Source organism: Trachypithecus francoisi, unplaced genomic scaffold (genome assembly GCF_009764315.1).
Source record: "Trachypithecus francoisi isolate TF-2019V2 unplaced genomic scaffold, Tfra_2.0 Contig00712, whole genome shotgun sequence".
Lineage (NCBI taxonomy): Eukaryota > Metazoa > Chordata > Mammalia > Primates > Cercopithecidae > Trachypithecus > Trachypithecus francoisi.
In genome coordinates, this window is record NW_022680840.1 from 1 (window position 1) to 22,462 (window position 22,462).

The 22,462-nt window shown below is 37.6% G+C and overlaps 1 long non-coding RNA gene and 1 pseudogene across 1 annotated transcript; both read left to right on the forward strand.

Moving 5' to 3' along the window:
• Positions 1-22,462, forward strand: part of LOC117088017 — a 32,424-nt pseudogene continuing 9,962 nt past the window's right edge.
• On the forward strand, positions 14,852-18,901 carry LOC117088024. The gene is made up of 3 exons (XR_004438978.1): positions 14,852-16,517; positions 17,990-17,997; positions 18,556-18,901. It is a non-coding gene; the product is annotated as an uncharacterized LOC117088024 (long non-coding RNA).

The window sequence follows — 22,462 nt, forward strand, 5'->3', positions numbered from 1 at the left end:
ATGAGGAGCTGGTGTCTGTGTCAGATTTGTACCTGCGGGTAAGACCTGGCTGGTGTAGTGGCGGGCCGGGGCTTGGGAGCCGACCTAGGGCCTACGTGCAGGGAGCCGGCTCCTCGGGAACCCTGAGAATGGCCGTCCCCCGCAGATCAAGGGACGAGGACGCAGCGACATCCCCACTTATCCCGCTCCACGAATACTCGCTCCGCACCCGCCGGCTACCTGGGGGTAAAACATTTCTTCGTAGCCCCTGAGACTCCCAATCAAGGATGCAAAGTAAAATGCCACCCAGGCCGGGTAAATAATATATGTGAAGCAGCGACGGGATATAATAAGACTGATGAGTAGTGGGATGTGATCCGACTGGGAGAATGCATTTCCACGTCATCCCCCACCACAAAGGTAAGAAAGAACGGTGCTGAAGGCCCTGAGTCTGCAACCCATATCACACTTTCTTTCATCTGCTTTCTGTCCTCCCAGCCAGACCATATTCCCATTCCCGTACAGGCAGCAGTTCCTTGGGATCCGCCTGACTGAAAAGGCAGTACAGTAGTCCCCACCCTGAAACCTAGAATCCAACTGAGTCCTGCCTAACAAACTTCCATCACCTAGAAACAGTCTTCTCCTTCCTCAGCTTCACTGTTGCCCCAGGGATTAGATCATTAGTTGCTAAGTAAATATGAACGTGTCAATCCCTTCCTATTTGGAATCCCCTTCAAAGAAAACACCTGCATGTTGATGGAAAGCAGTTTTTTTGATAGTCTCATAATAAACACAGTTTGTAACTTTGGGTGTATGAATCTGCAGACTGGTGTGCAGGAGAAAATTTTTACTTTTTTCCTAATTTACATTCAATGCAAGTTCCTTTCTCATTCAACTGTTAGGAAATTCAGTCTTCATTATGTTGAGGGCTACCCTTGGAATGGTGTGATTTTACTTTTTCTTTGTTTTTGGTTGTGGTTGTTTTGTTTTTTAAGGGTTTTATTTTTATTTTTTGATAATGCAATAAATACACAAGAGGTGTCATAAAAATCCATAATACTGTAAAATATCTATAATATTATAAAACACCTTCATAATTCTATCTTCCACAGATAACAAATGTTCTTTAAGACTTGTTTTACATGTGCATTGATTTTTTTTTTTTTTTTTTTTGAGACAGAGTCTCACTCTTTCGCCAGGCTGCAGTGCAGTGGCGTAATCTCAGCTCACTGCAATCTCCGCTTCCTGGGTTCAAGCAATTCTTCTGCCTCAGCCTCTTGAGTAGCTGGGATTACAGGCTCATGCCACCACACTCAGTTAATTTTGGTATTTTTAGTAGATCTCCTGACCTCGTGATCCACCTGCCTCGGCCTCCCAAAGTGCTAGGATTACAGGCATGAGCCACTGCGCCTGGCCTGCATCGATTTTATTTTTTTTAAACAAAAAGGAGAATATTCAGAGCATACTATTCTACAATCCAGTTTTTTACTATTTGCAATCTCACCATCTTCCAGTGACCATGCATAAAGGTCACCCTCATTCTCTTAAATAACTGTATACTATTAGCTTATATGATATATTGGTCAAGGTTATTATGGATAACATAACCTCCTTTCGTTAGTTTAGGCAAAAAGGAATTTATTAAGGAGTGTATACATATATATATATATATAGTTCACTTGGAAGAACCTAAGAAATCATTTTAAAAATAAGCTTCCAGGAAAAACTTCCAAAAATTTTACCACAGAACAGGACTGACAAGAGGCCACAGCCTCTGCCATAATCAGAAAATTGCAACAGAGCTGGAGACTCTAGAATCACTCATCTCTTCCATGGTCAAGAAGCTACCAAGTTAGGAAACCAGCTCGTAAATCAAGATGCCACCTAACAACTTCTAACTCCAATTTCTTGTTGCCTCTATTACGTTCATGCAAGCAAAATAAATGTTGTGCCTTGACTCTCCTTATGTAGCTCTGTTCTGAGTCAAAGTATCATGTGAATACATGTAGCAGGTGAAACCTAATTTGTACGTGGAACCTTTCTGCATAGGAAATTTCCTATTAGTTTTTCAGCTTCTATAGTGTAACAAGACACTAAATTGTTATGAGACACTTAATTGCTGTGCTTCCACCATGTAGGGATAGACCATTATTTATAGATTGTTTTTGTAAACACCATTACAGAGGAAACAGTTTTTGGGGTTTTTTTGTTTTTGTTTTTTTTGAGACAGAGTCTTGCTGGGTCGCCCAGGCTGCAGTGCAGTGGCACGATCTTGGCTCACTGCAAGCTCCGCCTCCCAGGTTCACACCATTCCCTTGCCTCAGCCTCCCGAGTAGCTGGGACTAGAGGCACCCGCCACCAAGCCCAGCTAATTTTTTTTTTTGTATTTTTAGTAGAGACGGGCTTTCACCCTGTTAGTCAGAATGATCTCGATCTCGACTTTGTGATCCGCCCACCTCAGCCTCCCAAAGTGCTAGGATTACAGGCATGAGCCACTGCACCCAGCCCAGTTTTTGGTTTTTCAGTAAAGCTCTAGAATTTAGAAACTGTGAGTTTATTGGAGGTCTCTGATTAAAATGCAATTACAACACAAAATGTTTTTTGAGGTTAATCTTTCCATTGATTTTTTGCACAGGCGACATCATTGTCCACATGGAATCACAAGGATTTATGAAAATTCTGGGGTATTGTGCCCCACAACTGAGTATTTGGAAAAATATCCTATGTATGACAATGTTCTTCCAGCTCAGAGTCTTAAACCCAAGCAAGAATTTAAGCATGCCATGGTAAAATGGAAGGAATAACTACAGTTAAGTAAATATTTAGTAACTATTTGCTTTACTTATTTTTCTCCCAACTCTTCTGGTGTCAATAAAGTTTTCTAGCTATTTAAATTACTGTTTAGTTGATGTAAGTTGAACCAATTTAATAGGCAACAGACTAGTTAAGTCACAACTTGAAAAAAAAACAAAAATACGAATTAAGTTAGGTTAACAAAGTGTGAGAAGAAAAAAGGGATATAAAAAGTTCTATTTTTTTTTAACTTCCTAAAATATCTCATATTTATCTACTTTCCACTGTTACCACCATGTAGACCAGGGTGTTTTATCTTTTGGCTTCACTGGGCCACATTGGCAGAAGAATTGTCTTGGGCCACACATAAAATACAATAACACCAACCATAGCTGATGAGCTTAAAAAAAAAAAATAAAAATAAAAAAAAAATCACAAGAAAATCTCATAATGTTTTAAGAAACTTTATGAATTTGTGTTGGACCTCATTCAAAGCCGTCCTGGGCCCATGCAGCCCATAGGCTGCAGGTTGACAAGCTTGACCTAGAGGAATGCAGTCACTTTATAATAATATCTGAATCTACTCTAGTTTTTGCAGTTTGATCTGTTTTCAATACTTCAGCCTGCCCAATGATTTTAAAATGCAGACCAAACCCTATCACTTCTTTGCTTAAAATACTCCTAAACTTTCCCATTGTGTTTAACACAAACCAGACTCCTTATCAAAACCATGTGCGGGCATGGTTTGCTCACTACTTAATGTCTGGACGGAGGAAGAGGGAAACAAAGAACAAAGGTGACTAAGATGCCGTACTTCCGGGTTCTTCATCACCAACTTTCCCGCGCCTGGGGAAGACACAGGTCAACTGTGCAGGCGCAGCATGACCTCCCACAGAGGAAACCAAAGCCTACCTGGCCACGCCCAGGCAGGGCCCTCCACCTGCCCACATCCCGCCTACGGCCCTCCCACTCCCAGGCCCAAGACATAAAAGCCGCTCCCCTTAGGCAGGCAGCGCAAACTTCCTCGGCCCCCTCCTCAGACGCGGACCTGGGAACCTCCCCCGAGAGGGCCAGAGCGACTTCCTCGGGCTCCGCTGCTGGAGACCAGTGAACCTCGCCTCCTCTTTCTATACATTGGCCACCTAATAAAGTTTCCTTTTTTATCCTGCCTACTTGCCTTTTCCTCTGGCACCGGCTCTGGTAGTCACATAAAACAAATCACTTAATTCTCTAATTCATTTTAACTATAGTGCCCTTTTCACTTTTATGCTCCATCCCATGGGCCATTTTTCATTTCCTTGAAAGTGCCAGGTTTCCCTTATCTCAGAGTCTTCCAAGATACTATTTTCCCTACCTGCAATTTTCCTTCCCTCTCTTAGCTCATTCAATCTGTAGATCTCAACTAAATTATCACTTGAATAAGCTTCTCTGACACTTCATCCAGTTTTCAGATTAGGTAAAATTCTTCTATGTAAGCTCCCAAAGTACTGTCCTGTTATTTATCATTAGATTGGTTTCAGTGTTTCATGAAAGCAGGAACTAAGTCTTTTGTTATCTCAGCATTCTATTTTTAGAAAACTAATATCAATGCCTACTAGCACGTAGTAGGTTCCCAGTATTTGTTCAGTGAGTGATGAATACAAATCTTCTTAAGCCTATACTTTTCATTTGGACTGACCTTTTTTGATCTGTATTTTTGTCAGTTAGGTGGATTACGTATTATATTTACTCGTTATTTTATTTAAACTGTTAATGTATATACTATATTCAAGGTACAATCTTGGTGTTAAGTATAAAAATGTCAGTAAGTTTATGAACCCCAAATATCTGAGATAGGTCTCAGTTAATTTAGAAAGTTCATTTAGCCAAGGTTGAGGGTGCGTGCTGGTGACACAGCCTCAGGAGGTCCCAATAATATGTGCCCAAGGTGGTCAGAGCACAGTTTGGTTTTATACGTTTTAGGGAGACACACATCAATCAACATATATGTAAGATGAATATTGGTTCCTTCCGGAAAGGCGGGACAACTCAAAGCTGGGAGTGAGCTTGCAGGTCATAGGTAGATAAGAGACAAATGGTTGCATTCTTTTGAGTTTCTGATGAGCTTCTCCAAAGGAAGCAATCAGATATGCATTTATCTCAGTGAGCAGAGGGATTTGAAGAGAATGGGAGACAGGTTTGCCCTAAGCAGTTCCCAGCTTCACTTTTCCTCTTAGCTTAGTGATTTTGGGGCCCCAAGATTTATTTTCCTTTCACAAGTTGAAGTTCCTGCTTCCTAGTGACTTGTACATCATATTTGTATAATTTAGAGTTTTAAAAATGCTCTGTAACAGCTTTAGATTTTGGTGTTAGCCATTTTCAGGTCATTTCAGATGCAGCTCATTCTTATATAGCAAAGATACAAACTTTCTTTTCTTTATTATTTATTTATTTTTTTATTATTGTACTTTAAACTTTCAAACTTTTAGTCTAATATTTCTATTTTTAACATTTCAGGCATTCCTTGCAGTAATAATACTTTGGTGACTCTAGTTACTTGTGTAGGTGTATGGCTCTTCCACAGATGGAAGATTTTACTTAGTCCTCAGATTTTGGTATGCAGTAGTGTCATCTAGAAGTGTTACAATTGCAGATTCCAGATCTCCCTCTAAAAGAGCCAGTAGATAATAGAGTGGGTCTCAGGAAACTGCGTTTTTAACCAGCATTGCTAGTGATTCTGTTGCCACTGATTCAGTGCAGTAGGTCAGGAACTGGACTGCTCACTGAGGATGACATGGAACATAAAACAGAGACGGTCTTTGCTTTACTGTTATTTATAGTGTTGTGGGAAAGTCCAGATATGAAACTAAGATAATTATGGATTATAATAAGTGAGATGAGGAAATTCAATAACTGGTTGAGACTGATTAAATGGGAATGGTTGCTCTTTTTTCTTCACTTTATTAATATTTCTTTCTTGATGCCTTAATGGTTCATATTAGAGATTTGAAATAAATGTTACAATATTTGTGTTTATTGAACAAAGATTTTGCTTTTAACCAGTTCTAAATGTAGAAATTGAGAAAATTAACCTGCCATATCTTTCTTTTAAAAGGCAATTGCTTTTCAATTCTGAATTTCCCCAGTTGACTTATTCAAATAAGCCTTAATAATTGAAAAAAAAAAGCACGAAATGTCCCAAAGGTCCAAATATACCAATAAAACTAAAATATTCATTTTTTAAATTGTCATCTCTTCACTTAGTATGACATTGAATCTTTTCTTTGTATTTTCACTGGGAAACTAGCAGTATTTCTAAGAGTCATATCTAGGAGCTTGAAACTCTTGCTTGACTCCCTCATGTTGACTGTGTTGACTATGCAGTAGAAAGTGGATTTATCTGTACAAAAAAAGAAGCATTCTGTACCTTTGTATAGTACAGGAAGTGACTGTGTAAAGAGGTGTCTGAACTTTTACAAGATTTTGGATCCTTTATAGCAGTACTGTTATAGCTCACTTAGATGACTGCCAGAGTTGGCAGGAAGCCTGCCCTGAAGGAGTAGGATTCTAGACACATCAAATGTTTCAGGATATATCAGATGAATAAGACTGCATTCACCCTCTACTACTACATAGAAAGCGGCTTTGGGTTTGGAGGTATACTTTCTAACACTTAACTAGTCTAAGCAGAGAAACTGAGAGTTCTAAACTTTTGCTTTGCTTTTCCCTTCCTGATTCTCTCACTTCCTGACTGCATTTTAGCCTATTCCCCTCTAGTTAGTATTTGGGAAGAGCAAAGAACAACTGACATGTCTTGGGAGGCAGAGGTATGTGATTTCTACTACTCTTCATTCATTAAATAAAAAATTATTAAGCATTTATTAAGCATCAAGCACTATACTAGACACCTGGGATATAGTGGTGACCAAAAGCAGTCATGATCTCTGTGCTGACAGATGTTGCAACCTATTAGAGATGGCAATCAAAAACATTACTCAAAATAAGTCTAAAGTTGCAACAGTGATAAGATCTATGAAGGATAGGCACAGGTACCTTGACATCCAGAGCAAGAGTTTGACTTTATCAGGGGAATAAGAAAAATAAGTCAAAACCTGAAGGATGTTAAATTAGCTGGATTAAGAGGGGGAAGGAAATGCATTCCAAGCAGAGAGAGAGAGAGAGTAGCATGTAGCAGGAAGGAGCGTGAAAAGGAGAAAAGTATCAAAGAGGGCCAGCTGGAGCAGAGAAAGCAAGAGGAAGCATGGTGAGAGCTGAGGCTAGTGAAGACCAGGCAGAGCCTTTAAGCCATGTTCAGTGTTGTCTATGTCCTTACGGTAATAATAAGCCACGAAGGTTTTTCTGCTTTGTTTTTTGGTAGAAGGTGAAGTTGGGGAGGAAGGAAGTTAAGGAAGAGGCTAGGGAGATAAGGGCAAGAATGACCTGATCAGATTTACATGGGAAAGAATTACTCAGGTGCCATGTGGAGCAAAGATTGGAGGGAGAACTAGAGTGGATGTGGGTAAATGAGTTTTGAAAGTTATTGAAGTGATTCAAATGAGCTGTTGCAAAAACTTTGCATATTATGGTAGTGGCAGATGTGGAGAAAAGTGGTTAGATTTGAGAGAGATTTATGAGGCAAAATTGACAGTAGTTGATGATGGACTAGATAGGGGAGAGAATTGAGGTATGAAGGGTGAGTCCTAGATTTCTGACTATGCGTCTGAAGCGATGGTGATAGCGTTCACTTAAATAGAGAACAAGCAAAAAGGACCACATTTATTAAGGGGAAATAACGAGTTGATTTGGGACATATTAAGTTTTGAGTTGCCATTGAATATCCAAGAGACCATCATAGATGCTGGTATGGAGCTCAGAGAAGAGGTCTAAGCTGAGATGTAAATTTGAGGGTTATTTCAATCTAGGTAGTAATCGAAGCTGTGGGAGTAGAAGAGTTATCCTCAGGAGTGAACAGTGGATGAAAAGAAGAATGTGTAGGTAGGTCCAAGTCTTGAGGAATGCTAACATGTATTTAATGACTGAGTAAAGGTAGATGAAGTTGCATAGGAGACTGGCAAGAAATAATAAGTCAGGAAGAGAAAGTTTCCTAGAAACAGACAGTGTGGACAATAATGTCAGTTACTGCTGGAGAGGTCAAGTAAGATGAGGATTGAAAATGTTCCATGAATTTAATCACATGGAAGACATGGTGAACCTTAGAGCTGTATTAGGGAAGTGACAGTCCTGGAAACCAGATTGAAATGGATTGGAAGTGGTGAGAAAACAGTTAATTAGTCTAAGAAGTTATGTTGTGAATAGAAGAATTCAGTGAGGGGTTTGGGTTCTTTGGAGAACTTACAGACATACGCAACAAATATTGATTAATACAAGATAGTTTAGTCACAAAATGAGTGATGTGCCAATAGAGTCCAGAAGAAAAAAGCAATCCATGAAGTCTTGGGGTAGTAACAGTAGTGGCTACCATATTGATCTTACTATGTTCCAAGCAGTCTTAAAAGCATGTGTGTATATCCTTAAAAACAACTCTGTGAAATAGAAGATATTATTGTCCCATATAATATATAAACTGGGGCATAAACAGGTTAATGAAGTTATCCAAGGTCTTGCAACTAGTAAATGACAGAGCCAGGATTTGGACGTAGGCGGTCTGATCAGTCTAAGTTTGTGTTCTTCTCCATTCCTCAGTTTTTACCTCAGTGTCTGCAGTACTACCTCTGTCACATAATGTTATATAGCGCCCAGGTTGGCTGCATTACCAGCTGGCATCCATCCATGACAAGGAATTCTGGGGGATCCAAAGATGTGGAACATTCACATCTATAATCTGAATGTGATTTATGTCGAAAGACCAGAGTTACTAATCATTTAACAATAAACGAGAAAACAGCATGAATTCAAAAAGAAGAAAGTGTGCCAAAATAGTTTGCTGGAGACTTTAAGTAGGATGAATAAGGACTTTGACAAAGTGGACTCAGGGGGAATATATTTTTTAAACTTTTCAGGTTTAGTAAATTTTACCTGAAATTTTCTTCCAGGTTAGAAAAAAATCAATTACTTGAGGATATTGTTTACTGAAGATCCAATTAACCGGGATCTATTGTAATGATGTTTTCAAAACTAGGATTTTTGATATATTTACTTTTCTCAAGATGTTTAGTCACTGGATAGGACCTTATGAAAATTCATTTACTTCTTTCAAGTAGTTTATCAACTATTACCATTTTAATATCTTCTCAGACTTTCCAAGTAAAAAAAAAGCCTTGACATTTTCCATACTTCATTGAAATAATTAGAAATAAAAGAAATGAAAGAACTTGTGAGGCTATGTTTCAAATTTATATATTTCAGGTTGGATTATCATCCTTATGAAATAAACAGCCTCACCATGTGCCAGAAGAATATAAACCAAAACAAGGGAAGATTGATCTTGGTACTACCTACAAACGGGATTTTAATTCATACAAAGTGCGGCCTGTGGCAATAGTCTGGCCTTTGGAGAGACAACAAGTTAAAAAAGGGAAGTTGGACACTGTCCCAACTTATAAAGGTAACTTGCCATTCCATAAATGAAGGAGCCAAAAAACTAAAATTCACTTCCAGCTTTAACATCTAAAATCAAATTATAACTTTGGTGCGCTGCCAAACTTAGACTCCATGGCTTAGGAAAGAACATTTCTCTCTTTGGCAGAATAGTATTGTATAGTAACAAAAGAGAATAGACCATTTGTCTGATTGAGAGGTAAAAGACCCACATTCCCATCCAAATTCATCTACTTTATTAGTTTTCGCTGTCTCAAAATGTGAAAAACAAAGGATGCCATTAAACAGGCATTATGTCACATTTGTCACTTCGTGTCACATTTAGTTGGCATTGTTCTTTTCTTCCCATCCTAGAAAAAGTTGAAATGCTTCCGATAATATTGGGATCTTTGAGGTCAAATAAATAGCAATGCTCTTCTCCTTTCAAGTCCTGAACCAACCTATAAAGCAAAAGAGTTATCAGATGGAGAAGCAAAATGTTACTTTTACACTGATAAAGGACAAAATAGAGAATGAAGGTTTCATCTGTAAGCAGGCAATTCCTGATACTGAACCTCAGAATTAGATAGGCTTATCTACCCCGTGATAGACAGTGCCAAATGGGGTCCTGCTCCTCTAAGAATTCTGGCATGGTGGAAGGGTGTGAATACTTTCTCTTTACAGGCAACTGATTTAGAGGAGTACGAGTTGAGCCATGTGTGTTTTTCTTTCCAGAAACCTGTTTTTTTGTTGTGGTGGTTTTTGGGTTTTTTCGAGACAGAGTCTTGTTCTGTCACCCAGGCTAGCGTGCAATGGCACGATCTTGGCCCCCTGCAACCTCCACCTCCTGGGTTAAAGCAATTATCCCACCTTAGCCTACCAAGTCGCTGGGATTACAGGTGCACACCACCACACCCAGCTAATTTTTTGTATTTTTAGTAGAGATGGTGTTTCACCATGTTGGCCAGGCTAGTCACAAACTCCTGACCTCAAGTGATCCACCCACCTCGACCTCCCAAAGCGCTGGGATCAAAGGCGTGAGCCACTGCACCTGGTGCAAAAACCTGATTTTAAAATACTCGAGTACTTTTGAGGAGTGGGGTCTTTGTTTTTTTAAAATAGGCTTTTTTTCCCCCCCAAAATGGAGGCTTACTCTGTTGCCCAGGCTGGAGTACAGTGGTGCAATCTTGGCTCACTGCAACCTCTTTCTGCTGGTTTCAAGCAATTCTCCTGCCTCAGCCTCCTGAGTAGCTGGGATTACAGGCATCTTCCACCACACCTGGCTAATTTTTGTACTTTTAGTAGAGATAGGGTTTCACCATGTTGGCCAGGCTGGTCTCGAACTCCTGACCTGAAGTGATCCACCCACCTCAGCCTCCCAAAGTGCTGGGATTACAGGTGTGACCACTGCACCTGGCCTAAAAATAGGCTATTTTAGGCTTATTTTGATTTTGATTTATGATAGTAGGTATTATTTTTATATCTTTTTATTAATAATGTAATTACATATATAGGATTACATTTTTCCATTGGTTATGTAAAATAGCTGAATGGATATGTCCTAATATAAAACACTTTTGTAAGAGTGATACCATCAATAATCAAAGTAACGATTCATACTTCATTTAGGTAATAGTTAAATGCATACTTTTTCTTTAAATTTCATGCCTACCTGTTCAATGAGTAACTAAAGTGCAGGATATCAATATACTTTCATCTATAAACCTACCCATTAGGGAGGTCAAGAAAATGTTTTTTCTGTTTTCTTAAATCTTTGAGCACATAACATACTACACAAAGAACAAATTGTGAAGACTATATGAATGTTGAAGAAGTATAATTAAATGTAGCATAGAGCAATTGCTGATATAGATTGATATGCACAGGAGAAAATGTACTTGTAAAATTTGACATAAAGAATAATTGCTGAAGATGAATTTGGTCTTTTTGCATTTGTTTGTTTTTTGAGTTGGAGTCTTGCTCTGTCACCCAGGCTAGAGTGTAGTAGCACGGTCTCGGCTCACTACAACGTCTGCCTCCTGGGTTCAAGCAATTCTCCTGAATCAGCCTCCTGAGTAGCTAGGATTACAGGCACGAGCCACCACGCCCGGCTAATTTTTATGTTTTTAGTAGAGACAGAGTTTCACCATGTTGGTCATGCTGGTCTTGAACTCCTTACCTTGCGATTCGCCTGCCTCGGTCTCCCAAAGTGCTGGGATTACAGGCATGAGCCATGATATTTGGTCTCTTATACAATCATATTAAAATTTTCTTTTTTTTCTACAAGATCCATAAGAAATATACCAGTAATACTGTTGTCCCCTGATGCTGGGAACAGGTACACACAACACATGCACACACTTATACCAACACTACTAGCTTTCCATGACCTGAATTTCCTGAAGATTCCGATACTTCCACTCCTATGGTTGTAGTTCAAGGATAAGGAATTTTGAGTTCCTCTGGCATTCTCACTACTGAACTTTCTTAGTCAGCAAAGGTGATGTTTTGTATTTCAGGTTTTCAGGCATGAGACAACAAAAACACTAAGAGCCAAGGTTCTACTTCTATACTCTGTATGATTGCACTGCAGGTTTTGTAGATAACCTGTTTAAGAACAATTATGCAGCTGAAGAGAAGTCACAGTGGGAAGATACTCTCACTGTCTTCCTTTGGGAGACCAAGGTGGGTGAATCACAGGGTCAGCAGTTCGAGACCCGCCTGGCCAACATGGTGAAACCCTATCTCTACTAAAAATACAAAAAATTAGCTAGGCGTGATGGTAGGCGCCTGTAATCCCAGCTACTCAGGAGTCTGAAGCAGGAGAATCTCTTGAACCTGGGAGGTGGAATTGCAGTGCGCCAAGAATGCACCACTGCACTCCAGCCTGGGCAACAGTGCATTACTCTGTCTCAAAAAAAAAAAAAAGTATTTGAAATAAATGAAAATAGAGTCACAACATACCAAAACTTCTGGAATGTGGTAAAAGCAGGGTTAAGAGGAAAGTTTATAGTGCTAACTGCCTATATCAAAAAGATAGAAATAGCTCAAATTAACAACCTAACCTTGCAACTAAAAGTACTAGCAGCATAATAACAAACTAAACCCAAAGCTAACAGAAGAAATAATTACAATCAGAGTAGAACTGAATGAAATGGAGACCCTCAAAACCATTCAAAGGATCTGTGAAGCAAAAAGTTCATTTTTGAAAAGATAACAAGATGGATAAACCACTAGCTAGATTAACAAAAAAAGACATCCAAATAAACACAATCAAAAATTACAAAAGTAACATCACAATTGATCCCACAGAAATACAAAAGATGCTCAGAGAATATTACGAACATCTCTATGTACACAATTTAGAAAGTCTAGAGGAAATGGATAAATTCCTGGAAACAAATTCCCAAGATTGAACCAGGAAGAAACAAATCCTGAGCAGATCAATAATGAGTAAGGAAATTGAATCAGTGAAAAAAAAAAAAAAAAAAAAAGAGCCCTGGACCAAATGCGTTCACAGCTGAATTCTACCAGACATAGAAAGAACAGCTGGTACCAGCCCTACTGAAAGTACTCCAAAAAATTGAGGATGAGGGACTACTTCCTGGCTCAGTCTATGAAACTAGTATGATACTGATACCAAAATTTGACAAAAACACAAAAAAGAAAACTACAGACCATTGTACCTGAACACAGATGCAAAAATCCTCAGAAAATACTAGCACACCAAATCCAGCAGCACATCAAAAAGTTAATTCACCACAGTCAAGTGGGTTTTATTCCTGGGAGGCAAGGATTGTCCCACATATGCAAATCAATAAATGTGATTCACCACATAAACAGAATTAAAAACAAAAATCATATGATCATCTCAGTAGATGCAGAAAAAGCATTTGATAAAATCCAACATCCCTTCATGATAAAAACTCTCAAAAAAACTAGGCATTAAAGGAACATACCTCAAAATAATAAGAGCCATCTATGACAAACCCACAGCCAACATCATACTGAATGGACAAAAAACTGGAAGCATTCCCTTTGAGAACTGGAACAAGAAAAGGATGTCCACTCTTATCACTCATATTTAACGTAGTGTTGGAAATGCTACTGTTGGAAATTATGTCTCTTCACTGACAATGTAATTTATACCTGGGAAACCCTAAAGATTCTACCAAAAGACTCTTAGACCTAATAAATGAATTCAGCAAAGTCTCAGGATAAAAAAATCAATGCACAAAAATCAGTAGCATTTCTATACACCAGTAATCTTCAAGCTGGGAATCAAATCAAGAGCATAATCCCGTTTACAATAGCCACACACACTCACAGTACCTGGGCATACATCTAACGAAGGAGGTGAGTGATCTCTGTAAGGAGAAGGAAATCATAAACTATACAAATGGAAAAACATTCTATGATCATGTATAGGAAGATTCAATATCTTTAAGATGTCATACTACACAAAACAATCTACAAATTACCAATATAATTTTTTTTTTTTTTTTTTTTTTGCAGAATTAGAGAAAGACTATTCTAAAATTTGTATGGAACCCAAAAAGAGCCTGAATAGCCAAGACAATCCTAAACAAAAATAATAAAGCCAGAGGCATTACATCTCCCAACTTCAAACTGTACTATAAAGCTACACTAACCAAAACAGCATGGTACTGGTACAAAAATAGACACATAGCCCAATGAAACAGAATGGAGACCCCTGAAATTAAGCCAGACACCTACAACCACCTGATCATCAACAAAATTGGCAAAAATAAACAGTGGCGAAAGGACTCCCTATTCCATAAATGATGCTGGAAAAACTGGCTAACCATATACAGAAGGATGAAACTGGACTCCTACCTCTCACTGTATACCGAAATTAACTCAAGATGGAGTAAAGGCTTAAATGTAAGACCCCAAACTATAAAAATCCTAAAAGAAAACCCAGGAAATACTCTTCTAGACATTGCCTTAGGCAAAGAATTTATATTTTAAGTGCTCAAAAGCAAATGCAATAAAAATTGACACATGGGTCTTAAACTAGAGAATTTCTGCACAGGAAGAAAAACTATCAACAAAGTTACAAACAAGTTACATAATAGAAAATATTCACAAACTATGCATCCAACAAAGGACTAATATCCAGAATCTATAACTAAGTTAAATAAATCAACAAGAAAAGATAACATTAAAAGATGGGCAAAGGACATGAGAAGAAAGTTCTTGAAAGAAAACATACAAGTAACCAACAAACACATGAAAATATTTTCAACATCACTTATCATCAGAGAGATGTAAATGAAAACCACAATGAGATATCATCTCATACCAGTCAGAATGGCAATTATTTAAAAAGTAAAAAAAAAAAAAAAAAAAATGATGCTGGTGAGGGTCCAAAGAAAACGGAACACTTATGTACTGTTGGTGGGAATACAAATTAGTCCAGCCCCTTTGGAAAGCAGTTTGGAGATTACTCAAAGAACTAAAAGTAGAATTACCATTCAATCAAGCAATCTCATTACTGGGTATATAACCAACGAAAAATAAATCATTCTGTCTACACTTGTATGTTCATTGTAGCACTTTTCACAATAGAAAAGAAATGGAATCAACACAGGTGCCCATCAATGGTGAATCATACAAAGAAAATGCAGTATATATACACAATGGAATACTGTGCAGCCGCAGTAAATAAAACCATGTTATTTCAAGAATAAGGATACAACTGGAGGTCATTATTCTAAGCAATTTAACACAGAAACAGAAAACCAAATACTGAATGTTCACACTTATAAGTGGGAGCTAAACATGAGGTATACATGGATACAAAAATGGAGACAATAAACACTGGAGATTCCAAAAGGAGAGAGGGAGGGGAGCATGCAAAGGTTGAACAACTACCTGTTGGGTACTCTGTTCACTAATCGGATGATGGAATCATTAGAAGCCTAAACCTCAGCATCACATAATATACCCAAGTGGTAAACCTTCACATATAATCCCTGAATCTGAAATTCAAATAAATGAAATAAATGGTATGGGGAAAATTGAGTATCCACATGTGAAGGAATGAAATTGGAGCCTTATTCCATAAACAAAAATCAATTCAAAGTGAAGTCTTAAACACAAGACCTGAAACCATAAAATTCCTAGAAGAAACCATGGGAAATGTCCTTGACTTTGACCTTGCCAGTGGTTTTTTTGGATATGACTCCCAAAACACAGGTAACAAAAGTAAAAATAGACAAATGGGTTCATCCAAACTAAAGAGTGTCTGTACGGCAAGGAAACAATCAACAAAAGAAAATTGGAACCTATGAATTGGCAGAAAATATAAGCAAACCATGTATCATATAAGGGGTTCATATTTTAAAAAATAAGGAACATAGACAATAGCAAAAACAAAAAGGGGGGGATTAAAAATTGACCAAAGTACCTGAATAAACATTTTTCCAAAGAAGACATACAAATGGCCAATAGATATATGAAAAGATACTCAACCAATCACCAGATAAATGCAAATCAAAACCACAATGAGATATCATCTCATACCTGTTAGGATGTCTGTTATAGAGAAGATAAAAGATAGCAAGTGTTGGTGAGGATGTGGAGAAAAAGCAATCCTTGTACTCTGTTGGTTTGAATGCAAATTGGTATAGCTATATGGAAAACAATATGAAGTTTTCTCAAAAAATTAAACATGGAATTTTCATGTGATCCAGCAACTTCTCTGGTGTATACCCAAAGGAAATGAAATCAGTATCTTAAAGAAATATCTTCACTTTTATTTACTGCAGCATTATTCACAATAATCTGGATAAGAAACAACCTAAATGTGCATCAATCAATGAATGAATAAATGTGATGTATAAATATTTGTATGAACATATAGATAGTACACATATATTCTATTATATATTATGTAATAATATGCATAATAATGTATAAATCTAAGAGTTGAATACATAGAAGCAGAAGATAGAATGATGGTTACCAGGGACAGGGAAGTGGGGGAAATGGGGATATATTGGGCAAGAGGTATAAAGTTGAAGTTGTATAGGATGAGTAAATCTAGAGATCTAATGTACAGCATCATGACTATAATTAATAATACTGTACTGTATACTGGAAATTTGCTGAGAATAGATTTCAGGTGCTCACACCACACACACACACACACGCACAGACGCACACATATGCACACACACACAGGTTACTGTGAGGAGATGAATGTGTTTCTCACTTTAGTAATCATTTCACTGTGTGTGTATACACATTAAAAACCAAGTACATTTTAAATATATACAGTGTTTATTTAAAAATAAAATTGACTATATAAAAAGAAACTTTATAACTGAGAATTTAAAAAGCAATAGCATGAAAAGTAAAATTGCCATACTAGACACCAAAATGAGATATCCTCAGGGGAAGACATTATTTACTACAAAAATAGTGGAGCAAACAGTGCTTCAAGAGTTTATACTTGGTAAGTTATCACTTCAGGCCAGCCTGGGAATGCATCAGACACTAGTCGGTATTGATATGTAGAAAGAGGAGGGATATTCTGAAAACTGGTATGAAATGAGTAAAAAGGTGTAGAATCAGAAAAATAAAACAATTATTCAGTAGACATAGTGAGGACCAGAAATTTTCAGGGATGAGAGATTGGGGTGTAATTCTATGAAGGTAGATTGAGATCAGTTTGGGAAGAACCTTGAGTGCCAGGCTGAGGGGATTTGACATAAGTATAGATTTTTAAAAATCTTCTTGGAAGGACATCAGACAGCTGTAGAAGCAAAATACAAAAATTTCAGAGAGCTAGGAACCCTTCCTCAGTGAGTTGATATGGCCAGCCATTTACTTCTCTGGGAACACTTGTCAAGTCCTAGGCCTGTGCTGAAGATTGAGCTTGGCATAAGCCGATAAACTCTAGTAGAGGAAAAGGAAAGCAGTGGAACACTCGAATTTGGGCTGATAGGACTAATTGAAATCTAGAAGAGCCTCAGATACATGGCTGGTTTTCAATGTGAGACATTCACTGAGTGTTTGTAGGGGAGGGGGCATGGTGTGCTGGGAGACTGGGCCAGAAAAATTCCAGAGGAATATCCCACAGTCTTATTTGGGAGTAAATGCTTAGGAGACAAAGCTCCACTAGAATGAGGGCCTTACTACAAACACACCTTGAGTCTTGTTCTTGAGACATTTGAAACTAGAGTAAGACTATGTCTAACTAAAGGTGCCATTGAGCACTGATCTAGCTCTGATTCTGGTAAGAATGAGGTGATCTCCCCCATATTTTAACATAGGAAAGAGTAAACTGTCTCCTGTTGAAAATAACATTGATTTTAGTTTTTATGATTCTCTTATACACAACATCCAGCACATAGTAAAATATTATGAGGCCTATGAAGAATCAGGAGATATTTGAAGAGATAATGGTCAAGACTTTTCCAAAATTGAAAGAATCAGCCCACAGATTCAAGAAGCTCAGCAAACTCCAAAATAAACACATAGGAAACCATCCTAGACAACTATTGTCAAACTTCTGAAAACCAAGTAAAGATAAATTCTTAAAAGTAGCAAGTGAAAAACTATTCATTATCTACAAAAAGAAAAAGTTATATCTGACTTTTAAACAGAATGATACGTGACTTTTCAACACAAACTATGGAAGTTAAATGGCAATGATATGACACTTTAAAAGTGCTAAAGGTGTGAGAAGGATCTAGAATTTTAAAGCCAGCAAACCTGAGAATTGTATATCTAGTAAAAATAGCCTTGAAAAGTTAAAGCCAAGTAAAAATATTTTCAGACAAAAAAAGAAAAAGCTGCGATACCTACTACAGAAAGTATTAAAGGACATTTTTCAGTTAAAAGGAAACTTATTCCAGATAGAAGCATGAAATGCAGGAAGGGATGAAGCACACAGAAAGAGTAAATATGTGGGTAAATATAAAATAATGTTGACAACTTAAAATTACTATATTATATTTTTACACAAATATAAAAGTAAAGTATGTTAGAACAGTAGTACAAAAGAGAGAGGATTTAGAGAGAATTAAATTGCTTATGGGTTCTTCCATGCTAGAAGTGGCAAAAATATCCATTTACGTTTGAGCCAGAAAAATCTCATAATAAGTCATTCATTTTTTATTTTTAAAATATAGAAAAAATTCTAATAGTAAAGTAGAATAATATAAATGCCATTTATTAATACAAAAGAAGGCAGGAAATAAGGGTTATGGAAACAAAGGAGGGAAAAATCAAAAGCAAATAGCAATACAGTCAACTTAAGCCAAGCTAGATCATTACATTAAGTGTAAATGAACAAAATATTGTGATTAAAACTCAAAGATTGATTTTTCACACATTAAAAGATATTATTTTTAAAAAATGCCAATAATTTACAACTTACATAAAATGGATAAATTTTTTCAAAAATACAATTTACCAAAAGTAACTCAAGAAGAAATAAAAAGTCAAAATAGCCCTATATCTGTAAAGGAAATTGAATTTGTAGAATTCAAGGTGTAATTTTAAACCTCGCCTTAAAGAAATCCAGAATTTTCAGATTCTGTGTAGGATGCAGAAGGCCAGAAAGATTATATTCCCAACATATGAATAAGAAAAAGCCAGCTAATCTACAAAATCATAACTGTGTATGAAAATCCTTTAGAAAGCTGAGATCACAGGTTAACCAATTAGCCTGACATTTAACGAAAAACAACTTCCACCCAGTTGAGACAGGAGGCAAGCACTGTTTCACCCAAAGCTGGGCGTGGGATGAAGACTAGCTGTTACACAAGTGTATAAAATAATTAATTTACATATTTAATTACTAAAGACTTGAGTGTGAGCTACTGTGAGAGCATAGAAGCTCTGAGAACTTCAGACACTAAAGGGGCAGTTCAAAACGACTCATAGACTGTTCCCTATGGATGTTCACTGTGTGATCATCAGAAAGATTGGGAGAAAGGCTGGAGACCACAGAAAGTTTCCTTCATAGTGCAGGCATGGAGAGAAGAATGGTTGTTGTTGCAAAGAAGGAAAAAAAAAAAAAAGCAGACAGCTCCATTTGGATGCCTCTAACCTACAGAACAAAAATGGATTAATATCCACTGCAGGAGAGGCATCACTGTGACAGCCCCAATGAATAGGTGAAGATGTATTGCCACTTGATGAAAGATAAAGAAAAACAACAACAAGGAGCAAAACAAAACTGAACCTTGAAAATGAAGAAAGAACAGGAAACTGTCTTGGGACCAACAATTAGAGACCTACTACATCAAGTGAAGGGGCAGGTGCACTGAGAGAGCCCTGCTTTTGAGACCCAGGGGCACAGGGCCTGCCTAAGACTGAAGCTGGACTGGGACAACAGAGAAACCACCACACACCCACCTTCCACTTCCCAAACACAAGATTCTAAGCTTCAAATATACAACGCAGCAAAAAATTAAAATACTAACAGAAGAAATGTAAAAATATGCATTTGTAGTTGGAGACTTCAACACTCTCTTTAAGTAATCTGTAGAACATAAACAGGTAATAAGTAAGAATATAAAGACCTGAACAACACTATCAACAATTTGTCCAAATTGACATTTGTAAAGCACTTCTGCCAACAATAACAGAATACACATTCTTTTCAAGTGCACATGAAAGCTTCATCCAGATAAACTATATTTGGAGTCATAAAACAAACTTAACAAATATAAAAGAATTGAAATCATGCAATGTGTGTTTTTGATCATAACAGAATTAAATTAGACATCAATAATAGAAAAAAATATAGAAAAATCCCCAAATATTTGGAAATTAAACAGCAAATTACTAAATGTTTGTTTTTTCCTTAAGTATCATGAAACACTAAAAACACATGATAAAGATTATGGTGTTTTAAAGGTATTGCTAGAATGTTATCAATAAATATTCCAGAACAGATAATAAGTATTCCAGGTATATGAACTTAGGCATATTTATAGGGAGAAAATCAATTTTCTGCAATTAGCTAGAACTGACATTCATACTATTGTACACTATTACATCCATCTCTCAGTGCCCAAATTCTTGCTTCCATTTTGAAAACCAAAGCTGGTTTGGTGAGGGAAAATATTGTCTTCTGTTTACTCTCTTATAATGAAAATCTTTTTTCTCTTGTGTGGTAGCAAGAATTCTCCCTATATGATTGTGTGGAACTGTAGATCTTTAATAACATCTGTGATTTCTTTTAGCTAGTGAAACATGGTGTTATACTTTTATACTTTAGTTTGCAAAAAAGAGAGATTCCCTCATGGTACCTCAAGAAAAAAAAGACTCTGGTAAAGCTTCAGGTGAACTGAAAATGGAAAACTATCAGGTGCCAGGGAGCTTCAAGGAAGAGCTTTTCCCTTCATCTCCGCAATGAGCTACATGATTTCCCTCACAGCACCTTCACTTCCCTTCACTTATCTGCTCTGATTGCCACTTTACTAACTGGCCACCTCTGCCTAGTTATCATTTCTGTTTCTTTACAGGTCTGTTTTGAATATAACTTCAGCTTTCCATGGCTCTTTCAGCACTACCTCCTGGTGTCCTTTTCAATTCTTCCATTTCTATCTTACTCATTATTTTCAATTTTAGGTTTACAAGAATAAGAATGATTGATCTAGCTCATCTTTTCTGTCAGTTTGTCTTCAAGGTCTCTGCTGGCCTAAAGGTCGCCTATTCTTGAGTCAGGTGCCCTCTCTCATCCAAACATCAGTAACTGGATCATTTAGTCCAAAAGTTGGCCATTTTGGCAGAAATGGATAAACATTTTATCTCTTTGAAGAAGATATCCACATAATAAGTTTTCAAGGTTTGATCTTTCCTGTAAATACTGCATAGACTTTAGTTCTTGCAGGGGCCATTGAAAATAATATGCTAAGAATAGATAAGGCTCAAGGACAGTATCTCTAGCTAGTTGCACTTTCAATGAACTCCAGTAGTCAAGGACAGTATCTCTACTTGAACTTTTAATGAACTCTAGTAGGCGCCAAGAAGGCAGACAAAATAAGAAAGAACTTAGAAACAAGGAAATAAGCAGAAGGTTATATCTGGGTGCAGAAAGTTTGTTTTGCATTGTGTTATTTTTGCTGATGTGGGATTTATGGAGTATAAATAAAGTGAGGTGGAGGCTCTAGGCATGGCCGCCATGTTCTCTGTTTGTCTTTGTCTCTTGTGTCTGTTCATTCTCCACCACCCCCGGCACAGTCCCCAATAAGTGGCGCAGCGAGCAGGGTGCACAGGGTGAGTAGTGGGGAACAAGAAGGGGAACCCCCAGGAGCAGGTAAAACCCGGGAATTGTTAAGGGGAACCTTCTTAAGCTTTCATTATGGGGAATTCCAGTTCCTTGGCCTCAGAATGTTTAAGATTATTACAAGGGCTTTTACTTTCGATTGGGGTTGATACAAAAGAGAGAACTTTGCGGAAATTGTTTGCTCATGTGGAACAACATTGCTCTTGGTTTCAATATCAAACTGAAGTACAATTAAATAAGCGAGAGTGGCAACAGGTTGTTAAGACCCTTCGTCAAGCTCATCAGCGCGGCGATGTAATGTCAGCACCTTTGTGGGCCCTTTGTGCCTCTATTACTCAGGCTTTGGAGCTCTTAGAGACAGACTCTGAAAAGGGGGAAGGCGGGGATGAGGAGTCTTTGAAGTCTCTGATAGCCATTTCCCCTCCTTTAGATAATTCTGTAACTGAAGGAGAAGGTCCTTTGTGTGATAATGTGTCTCATGAAAAGGAATCAGAAATTCAAAAGGAGCTTCAGCCGATTGTTCAATTGTTACAACAAATTTTACAATTGCAGTTATCTCCCCCTCAACCTTCTCCTCCACCCACTCCTGTTTTTACTTTTCCCGTGGTTCATCCACCCCCATCAGTACCTAAGGCGGAGGAGGTGGATAGTTTTCCACCACCACCGCCGCCGGTGGAAGTGCTGCCTCATTCAGGCACGGTTTTTGCTGTTCCCACTTCTACTGCTAAAGCTGTAATTAAGGTATTGGATTCTCAAGAGGATGAGGATCCTCTACAATTGTTCCCCATTATTAGGCAACCTTTTGGTCCTAATGACCAATTTCCTCAAGGGGGTATAAATGTGTAGTATAATGTTCTTCCATTTAAATTTCTTAAAGAAATGAAGGCAGCTGTTGCTAAT